Genomic DNA, 8,814 nt, shown 5'->3' on the forward strand with positions numbered 1-8,814 from the left:
AACATTTTGCTGTTCAAAACACAATAACTGAGTGTTTCCAAAACATTGCTGACACTGTCGCCACAGTTTCCAAACTGTGCTGGCCTGCAGCGGAGCCACAAAGTGATCCCAGCTACAGAGCGCCGAGTGAAAGTGTGTGTGTGTGGGTGTGTGTGTGTGTATTCTCCCCATTTATCATCTCTGCTATCAGCACATGACTAATATTTACCCTGACCTCATCACTATTCATCTGTTGATGCCTCAGCGTTGCCGGGTTTGATTGTTTGTCATCCTAAATAAACATGTGGTGCTGAACAAAAGAATGCATACGGTAGGAATATGAAACGCTTTCTGAATCAGTAACATGTGAGAGTCGTGGCGCCCGGCGACGACTGCTGTCCACACAGGAAATCTGCTGATGCCGGTGTCTTCCCAAATGTGTTCAATATGCTTCCTTAAATCACAAAGTGACAATCTAATGACACAGCACGCCAGTGTAATCGTCACTCTTTAAATATGTGCTGCTGCGTGTTGTTTATGGTTGAACTTTGCTTGTTTGATCCCATGGTGAAGATCAAATTATAAAAATACTAGTTTGTGCAGTATATGCATGTATTTCTACGTGATATATACACTGTATATACAGTGTGGTATTCTAGTAGCTCTGCTCTTTCCTCCTCCAGCGCTCCCTTCGTGCAGATTGCCATTTAAAGCAGTTGAATAATTGAGGAGTAACATTTGCGTCATCCTTCCTGTGGTGTGTGTGTGTGTGTGTGTGTGTGTGTGTGTGTGGGAGGGACTGAGAGAGACACTTCTTAGGTCACACACACACCTGCTGGAGTGGCCATTATTAGCTACGCCGTTATCACATCACATACTGTAGCCATGACGGCTATATATGCACGGTTGAATCTATACAAATGAAAGGTTTTATTGATAACATTTTTATGTCGACAAATTTATTTAAAAAAAATACTACACACACAGAGCTCTTAGAAAGGTGCCGGATAAAAGTATGGCTTTTCCTGAAAACAATTATTATGATTGTGAGTTAATCATTTTAAAAAATGTTGACGGGTCCAAAATAAATGTTTTGTTTATCTCTGTGGAAGATGTCTGATGTTTGGTTCCCACTTCTAACAAGGCTTGTGAGCCAATAGTAAAACAAAGTTGGTTTCACGTGGTATCTCTGTGTCGTCAGTTAATGTGGAAAAAAACAGATAAATGTCTGAGTTTGACGGTAAGTGCCTGGCAACGACTTGTTGTGAAGTGAATGCAATGGAACGGGGGCGGGAGAATGATACATCTGGTGGCTGAATGTTATCAATGTTATCAACAGCACCTTTAAGGCTTTTCTATGCGGAAAATAACAGACAAAATGCACTTCATATTTTCTTATAATGAGCATCAGTAACTATACCGTTTCATCAGAATCATTACCAGACAGCAGGAGATTTCAATTGTATTTTTTTTAAATCAAAGAATAAGGCTTTAGTTGTTCTGTATTTTTCTTACTGTCAATAAGTCCCATCAAAACATCTAAACCAACAATGTGTTACTCCGCCTCGAGATACTTTCCGACTTCCCTACCCCGTCTGTAGCCCCAAGCTAATTGGTTCCTGCTGAAGATCTAAATCTTTAAAAACAAAGTCGCAGATATATAGTTTCATTCCAAAAAAATACAGTGATTTAATTTGTAAAACAGCTGGGCTCTGTAGTTCTCAGCAAATGTATCTCAAATGGAAGTAAACGTTTGGAACTATTTTCAGCATGGTACTACATGTGACGTGGTATGTCACATGTGTATGTATGTGACACAGGATCATTGAGTGCTTTTAACACTTTTTGGACGACAATGGAGCTCTGTGGCACAGAGGAATAATCCAGCCCGGTCGCACAGCAGTTCGTGAAATAATCATGAAATTGAATGTACTGATTTGTGTACATAGACAAGAAATTCACTTTTTTTTGTGATGGTCAGCACAAAATCAATTCCTATGTATTTCATGGAAATTGTGAACCAAGAAGTATAGAGAGTGGCAAACGCCATGTAAAGAGGAGGTCGGGGTGGATGGGCGGGTCCCAAACAGAGGACTTTCACCAGGAGGCCGCTGTTTGTGTCTCGTGTGAAATCACAAGTCAAAGTTGATTTATTTGTCACGTAAGTTCTGTACTTAAGTTACAGCACTTCCGGTGTTATTAGAACCCAAACCGCGATCTTTTCCTAAACCTAACTAAGTGGTTTTATTTTGAAAAGACTGGTGCGGAAATTGACATGTGCGTCACATGTTGCTGGATATTCATAGGAAAAAGCACGAAAAATATGTTTTTTGAAAGTCGTGCTGAGCATCACTAAAAAAAAGGGAAATTCGTGTCTATGTACACGAATCATACAGATTAAATTTCGTGACTATTTCACGAGACTGTGTTGAATAATCAGGCTGGTTACACACACAAACACACACACACACACACACACACACACACACACACACACACACACTACTTGTTAGAATGATCAATTAATTGTTTTGGGGTCTTTTCATGGAATTTATTGACGATAAGAAAAACATTGAATATCACCAACCTCATCCTCTAAACTACACATCCTAATTTGATCAGATTATTGGTGACTATTTGTCTCATGTACTTTGTTGTTGGTGATTTAATGATTCAGAAATGATTCATTTCCTTACGGGGTTATTTTAAAAGTATGCATTTATGATGAATTAAAACAAATCCTCATTTTCCCGAATCCCCCTCAGTGACCGAATTCCAGTTTTGAAAACTGCTGCAGAGCCTTGGCTTGGAATCCAAAAAAGCCGTTCTTGTTCATTAGTCAGTAAATGTGTGCGGCCATTTTGTGTTTCTCTTGTAATAGTTCACAACCCTCACCTCTGAACCTCGGCGTCTCAGAGGTAACCAAGGCCAAACCCTGGGATTAATCCCCCAAAATGGCTGGCCTTACCGAGCTGTTTATCCACTGACCTTTTATTAAGAGAGGGTCCCTAACCTGTATGAATACTGTTTCACTGGCAAACACACGCAGACGCAATTAATCAAAGCCGTGTGTGTGTGTGTGTGTACGTGTCAGATTTCAGGCCGCACACCTCACGAGTGTGTTTTCACACTGCGCGGTGTTTCTTTAACCTCTCCTAGACTCCTCCAGGCCTCACCAGGAAAGGAATCACAACAGACTTAGGTTACACATGTCCTACAGGGTGTGTGTCTGAGCATGTGTGTGTGTGTGTGTGTATGCCTGCGTGCCTGCGGGTGTGTGTGCGCTGCAGGACCCTCCATTTTAACAAGGATTAGCTCTGTATTTTCCTTTCATCAGTTTTCTGATGGATCCCCAAATATGTTCGAAATCAAATCGGGACAAGCGGCGCCCTGTGCGGATGTTTGGCCGGTAAAGCCCCTTCTACCTGAACGGGGTTTCAGGCTGTTGAACCTTCACTCAACGAGGGACAACACCCCTGCCCACACACACACACGCACACCCAAACGTCCTCTTAAGTCATTACAATAATCCCCCTCAGTCCGGATCTAGGAGCGGAGCAGGGACTCTTCGAACTTTCGATTAAACCAGACGCCGGCACACCGCCGCTCAAACAAGAGGCCACAGCACACAGCAGACCACCACTGGTGCTGCAGAGAAAAAACACATAGAAGAAGAAGAATAAACACGTGGGGCTGTGCACAAATTTGCACAAACACACACACACACACACACACACACACACACATGGGCGGGTATGTAGGTGCTGCATCAGTTATTCTTCATGAAATATACAGTTCAAAGCTGCAGCAGACGCTAAAGCCGAACAGTGAGCGTGCATAATGGCATTTCCATACTGTGTCACACAAATGTATATTCACAATACGCACGCACACACACGCTCAGAGACGCGGGGGCACTATAAACAGCTCTTTATATCTCTCCCATTCAAATCGATTTGCTTACGGTCGGCTGCCAAAGGGACCAAATCTAACTGTTTCCCCTTGAATACATTAGACGGCGAGTGAGGTTGGGAAGTGATAATGACTTCCCCTGCTGCTCTCCCTCTCTTCTCCTCGTCCTCTCTTCACCCTCCTCCTCCCCCCTTTCCTCTTCCCCCATATCCCTCCACCCTCCATCGCCACTCGTCTGCATCTGTGTCTCAGATGGGGATTTTGACTTGTACTCGTCTGATTGAAGCCGGACGGACTCCATCTTTCTCCCTTCTGTGACTCTTCGGTCCCAGACACAGAACTGCTAAGTCAAAGCGCCACTGCCTCTTCCTCTTCCTCTCTCTCTCTCTCTTCTGTCTCTCTCTATTTGAAGGAAAAGATCCTTTATCCTTCAGGCCAGGACGCTGTGGCCATGCACATCAGGGCTGAATAGCTGAGGGCCAAGAACCCTGGACACATAACGTCATCCGAGGCAAAACTGCTTTCACTCCATTAGTATGTTCAGGTTAAACTTCCTGTATATATGCACACTCTGCTGTTACACAGGTTTAACTATCATAGAATAAGGACAGTTTTATTATATCTCTATATTGTGTCAACAACATACAGCACCTTCTACCCTTAAACCCTTGATTCACATAAGGAAACATTAAATATAGAGAAACACAATGACTATATTCAATAGATATTGAGTATTATGAGTTTAAAAGTTTTTTCATTCCCCCAAAAATTACAATTATTCAGTGTTTTTACACAGAATTGTATTCCAATAAGGAAGAAACAAAATCTAGGACAACATGTAACGCTCACACGTGAATGAGTTTGTTTTCCTCTTCATTCATAGACACTTACATCAAGGAATTGATCATTTATAGCACATGGTTGTACAGTTAGATTCAGCAGATTAGGCTGTGCTCTTTCAAAAAATCTGGGCAGCTGCTCTGTGAGAACTAATCTCCCCCTTAATGAACACATAGTCGAACATTAAATCATAGTTAAATCAACAGTATTAAAAACATAAGGACAGGCACATAAGGTGGAGGTTAGGGTATAGTGGCAAAAAGATACACCATGCTTTGGCTACACAGACAATACTTTTTCATAGGTTCAATACATTTTTAGTTTTGTTGTTTTCATGGGATTTGTTGACAATATAAAATATAGATCCTATTACACTGTGAAACTATGAAAAACATTGCGGAGCAACTTTGCAGCGAATGTTTTTTATGTATCCAATATTTTAAGAAGACCTATCATGCTCATGCTTTCTACTAGAACATGTTAACATTAAATTCTCGCAAATGAATCACACTTTTCCTTTTGTTTTTAGATTTGTCAAGTATTTAATACTCTTATCAACATGGGAGTGGACATATATCCTTGCTTTATACAAACGTATGTATATATTTATTATTGGAAATCAATTGACTTGCCCCAACCTGCGTGTGATTATCATAAAGTGGGCATGTCTGTAAAGGGGAGACTCATGGGTACCCATAGAACCCATTTTCATTCACATATCTTGAGGTCAAAGGTCAAGGGACCCCTTTGAACATGGCCATGCCAGTTTTTCCTCGCCAAAATTTAGCATCAATTTGGAACGTTATTTAGCCTAGTTCTCGACAAGCTAGTGTGACATGGTTGGTACCAATGGATTCCTTCGTTTTTTTTAGTTTTATATGATTCACTCTAACTTTAAAACTAAGCCTGCTACAACCCTGCTACAAAGATTGATTGCTTTAATGCGTTAAAGAAATTAGTGGCGTTAAAACAAATTTGCGTTAATGCGTTACCATCGCGTTAACTTTGACAGCCCTAGTTTTTATATATCCAATATTTCACGAGGACCTATCATACTCATGCTTTATACTAGAATATTTTTAAATGCTTTAATATAAAAACATTTTTTTTTTATTTTTTTCTCATACCCCCCCCCAAAAAAGCCCAGTCTTTTCTGATTGGTCAGCTTGCCCACTGTTGTGATTGGTCAACCGAACCAAACTCTTTGGACTCCGCTCCAGCTCCACTCTAACTAGCTTTCTTTGAGGGCATGCCAAACTAGTTGCTAGGCAGGTATTATGCAAATATGTTACTTGGTGACATCACCACGTTACGGGAAAAAAGGCATGACTTCAATCAAGGCGTTTCAGGCAGTTCAGGAGCAGTGTTTCTGTTGGGGAGAGAAAAGCTTTGCTTTGTAACTTTGCAGACCTTTTACATGCACAAAAACTACCTGTACAGTATATAACACACTAAAGGAAAGGGGAAAAGCATAAAAGCATAATAGGTCCTCTTTAACTAACATTTATGAGGGAGGTTTTGATTTTTTTCCGTGAGTTTATGCAGAGGTAACTACAGTGCAATAAGGTCATTTTGAAGTGGGGTGAACATTCATTTTTCAAATAATGTATTGGGCAGAGAGATTAAGGCCTCAAATCTTAAAAATCTGAGAGACAGCAACAGAAGGACAGAGAGAAAGAGAAAGATTGAAAGAGACAGAGAGGACTTATTGTACCAGTGTTAGCAGATGTACAGCAGTGGGATGTGTGACCAAAGCTCTGTCAAGCCTGCAGGTATCAACACAATGGGGACAGACTGTCATCCCCCCTGGCTATTAATATTACATTACTGTCACTTCAGACCAATCTCTCAGTTAAAGAGTCCTGTGTGTGTGGGTGTGTGTGCAAATAGAAAACTAGAGTTAAATTCGCAGCTAAAGCCAGATTATTCTTTGATCCATTATGCAGGGAGGTAGGAGCTGGGCTTCCATAAATGAGTGCTGAATTATGTAAAGCAGCGTGTGCGTGAGAGGGGAGACCTTCATGGAGAGGTGACTATCAGAGGTGGAGATCCAGTAGGACACGACGATGATGATGGTGGTGACATATATTGGCCGGTGAGGTCATGTCTGACTCTCAGGGAAGCCCCCCAAATGCCAGAGAGCATCATCTGGCCAACATGTGGATCTGGTTTATTACTGGATTACCGCCTGTCGCAGCGCTGCTACGCACTGTTTGTGTTTCTTCTTTGTTCTGTCTTCTATGTGGAGTACAGCTTGTGTGTTTTCCCTCTATGCCCTGTTCTTTATTAGGGTTGAGCAGTTTGGGAGACTGATGCCGATAATCCTTTTAAATTGAAGCTTCCCGTGAGTTTTGTGCTCTCACCCAACGTCTAATTCCTTTATTGTCATTATTTTCAAGTAATTTCTCAAAGGCTTCATTTTATTTTTACTCACTATTCATTACAGAAAAGCCTCTAATACAACATTTATAAGCTTGATCGAGGATTTTCTCTCAGGTTTGTTAGCAGCTTTCATGTTTTTCTGACTTCTTTGGCTGATATAAGAATGAATTACCAACATATAATTTATCTATATACATATATGTGGAATCTGCACATGTTATAAATCCATTTAAAGTGATATAACAGCTTGGTTAAGATGCAAGATAGAAACTTCAATCGTATACTAGACAACATGATGACTCAATACAATACATAGCATTTAGAAATGGCTAATTTAATAGTGCTAATTAAGTTCTGTAAATCAATTAGACCATGGTGACGATGATTGACAGCATCCACACAGCGGATCTATTGTTAGTGCTGGTGTCTCCCCAGTTAAGACTACATTTCCCATATACATTGGATTATTTGCATAAAATGACACTGTGGCATTTAGTGATAAAGACGGTGTCAAAAGTCTCTGGGCTTCACTGTAGAGGATGAAAATAAAGGAAATGTGATAACCAATCAAAAGCTTTTCTCTGTTTGTGCTGGAAGAGAGGAGCCTGCTTACTGTTTACTGGGCTGCACATTTTCTGCCAAATCTGTCTCGACACGCTCTACACACACACACAAACACACACACACACACACACACACACACACACACACACACACACACACACACACACACACACACACATTGTGAGAGATTAATAACTTTAAACATGTTATTTTAGTGCTAACAGCTCTAAAGCATCAACTAAGGATGTTGTCTAGAAGGTAACCCACAATTTGGGAAACTCTCTTGAGATGGTTATGATTAGGCATTGACCTTGAATAATTAAGGTTAGTTGTCAGGCAGCCGGTCTTGCAAGAGTTTGTGTGCATTTTTGCACGTTTTCGTAATTACCTTCCAGACACGACCATCAACTAATTAACGATATGTTTTCTGGATGAATCCAGAAAACAACTAGAATGGCACTCTGAGAGCGCAGATCTCCACCAAAGTGCCTGACTTTAAAAACAGATCACAGCTCACAGCTGGCGGTACTGTGACGTGTTCAGCGAACGCCTCTCATTCAGCAGAGCGTCAGTATAACGTCACACAACGTTATCTCTCATCCCGTCATCTACCGCTGTTTTCTTTCTCACCGCACCTCGGAGTCTCGCCACACATCCACACACGTATCTCTCTGCTCGAATCAGGAAGTAGACGGGGTCCCGCGTCATCAACGCGTCATCAGTTACACTGTGCATGTGTTGTACCCTGTGGTCTTAATGCTTAGGCTGACCAGAATCCTTTGAAAAAATTCATGAATCCGGATCATGAACCGGATCGCCACCAAAATCTAATGGATTGTGTCACTCCCCACCCCTCCAAAAAATATCATTTAAATCCATCACGTACTTTTGGAGTGATCCCGCTAGCAGACAGACAGACAAACAAACCAACGCCGTTGAAAACATAACCTCCTTCCCAAGGCCCTTGGCCTTGGCGGAGGTAATAAAAAGATCAGTGCCGATTTTGACCCAGCAAAAACAGAAACAGCTGGAACATCAACAAGGAGGGAACTTTAAACTTTAGAACAAACGAAGTAGTGGAAAAAGTAGGGCAACAGGTGCTTTGATTGAGGATGGTGCGTCACCGCTACTTGCTAA

The sequence above is a fragment of the Sebastes fasciatus genome, chromosome 17 (genome assembly GCF_043250625.1).
Source record: "Sebastes fasciatus isolate fSebFas1 chromosome 17, fSebFas1.pri, whole genome shotgun sequence".
Lineage (NCBI taxonomy): Eukaryota > Metazoa > Chordata > Actinopteri > Perciformes > Sebastidae > Sebastes > Sebastes fasciatus.